Consider the following 2390-nt stretch of genomic DNA (forward strand, 5'->3'; position numbering starts at 1 on the left):
CATTATGTTACCCTCGGTCTCGTGAGATGGCAGGAGGAACCCTGACTCTCTGCTTCTAGAGTTTCAAGAGCTGATGGCTTTGCTGCATGCACAGTCGAGTATGATGCAACTGGGCTCCTGGGGAAGCTCATGCTCAGCCTAAAGAAATGTTCCAGCCTCTGGAGCAGTGCTCCTTCCTGACTGTAGTACTTCGGTCTTCCTGGGGGGGAGGATCAACAGGTACGTGTCCTTCGTAACCTGCTACAGGTTGGAGTTGAATCCACTGAGATTTTCATTAATTCGTTATATGAGGGAACATTTGCAATACAAAGATCACGTCTGTTCTTTGCAATCCCCGTAAGCCCTACAAAAGCAGTCCCAGCATTTAATCTGATAAAAAACAAGTAGTTTTTTATCTTTTGACTGGTAGCGTTGGGAAATGACACGCTTTAGGGTTGTGGTGATGACCTGCTTCTCTGCACTGAGGGCAGGTTTATATGATGGAGCCTCTGCTTTGCTGTTGCTGCCAGCCATCTCAGTTCTGTGTGCTTGCTGTGCTTCACTGGGCACCTCACTGATAAACCTTAAACCAGCATTACAGCAAGTAAATCTAGTCTGGGTAATGGTCTGTGCACCTAACCACGTCTTGACTATGGCTTCCTCTCTTTTAACTGTGTCACTGTAGTATCGGAAGCATTAAAACAGACACTGATGTGTGCAAGTTCCAAGCACATGGCTGTCTTCCTGTGTTGCTGCTGTGAGTGTGGCATCGGTGAGGTGTTCACATGGTAGTGTGACAGGAGTTCAGAGATGCTGCTTGCAGACTTGGTGTGAATCTGGAAAAGAATCCATAAGAGCCTTCCTCTCTGCCCACTCAACCTCTGTAATTTCCTGTGGGCACCTCCAAACTATGCTTAAACAAAAATAAAAAATAATCAAATCCCAAGTGGAAGCATCTTGCTCACACTTCTGCTCAATACTTGATGGTGTGTGATCATCTGAACACAAAAGGAGTTGTAGTGGGAGCTGCAGCCAGCCAGCACGACAGAGCGTTGGATGTGCTTCAGTTTAACAGTTAAGCTGTGCACTTTGTTTACTGTAATATCCCAGTGTTTATATATAGTTTAAGACTATCTCAGAGTTTGCTCTTCAGCTGGAGCATACTGGAAAGGATCTAATACTTAAAGCTAGAATAATCCAGTTCTAAAATTAATCCAGATTTTGTAGAAACGAGGACGGGCTTAGAGGCTATTAAGTTCATTGAGGTATAGCTTGACCTTGAACCACTGGTAGGTTTCTGCTGAGCAGTAATGTTAATGACCTTGCAAATTTAGAACAGACTGATGTTGCCAGGTTTTTTCAACTTAAAAAAGTTTATTTATTTCAAAAAACTATGAAAGACCATTGCCCTTTAACTTCCTTAGGAACTGATTCTTGGACTGAAGATGGGTGGGTGAGAAGGCTTCTGAAGCTGGATTTTGTCTGTGTAGAAACTTGTACAGGTATAACACAATTTTAAATTGTGAAGTTTAACAGCTGTTTAGCTGCCAGAAATTGCATTAATGGTGGACAGTACTGACGTGAAAGACATGAAAGGCGTTAACACTGACTTTATGGTTGAAGTGCAGCATGGTCATTGGTGGTCTTTGAATGCTGGTACAATGCTGTAGCTAATATTGTAATGCCTAATTTTAGCTACATGTGACCAGCCGTGCGTGCTTCCAGTTGGATAGTAACAACACTTTCTTTATGATCAATTATTCTCTGTGTTGAAGTTACTATGCACAGAGTACTGAAGTGTGTGGCACATCACAGGGCAGAAGCTGACTTCTCAGAAAATTAGAGATACATCAACTTCTCTGCTAGGAATATTTATCTGCTGTTAAAAGTAGCACACAAGATTACTGAAACCTTGGCAGGCATCATGGCTGGCTTGCTTTAGACATCCGAGTCCATTGTTTTGTCTGCTACCTTTATGTAGGTTCTAGAGCAAAAAATGGAAAACATTTTAAAAAGGATAATTTGGCACTGTCAGAACTGAAAGTGGGGCCGTATTTCATAGAGGTGTAGTATTCTTATCAAATATATAAGATAGCAGTTGAACTTGATTGAGTACCAAGGCCTGTGATTAGAATGCATGCTAAAGGGATGTTTTTAGTGCTATACTTACAAGTACTGATTTGGAGGTGATCTAATCTGTTCATGTTTGTTCTGAAGTGGACTTTGCACTGATACCTGTGGAAGGCATGGAGGTTCAGGCAGAAAGCAAAAAAGGGTAGATGGATAATTACCCAAGATACACTTTTCTTCCTGAGTAGCAAGAAGTTTTGTAGCTTTTGAATACTGGAGTAAGGTGTTCGTCCAAGGATGATTATCTTCGTAGTAAGTTACTTCAAAACTTTTCACTCTTT

The sequence above is a fragment of the Merops nubicus genome, unplaced genomic scaffold (genome assembly GCF_000691845.1).
Source record: "Merops nubicus isolate BGI_N331 unplaced genomic scaffold, ASM69184v1 scaffold35407, whole genome shotgun sequence".
Taxonomy (NCBI): Eukaryota; Metazoa; Chordata; class Aves; order Coraciiformes; family Meropidae; genus Merops; species Merops nubicus.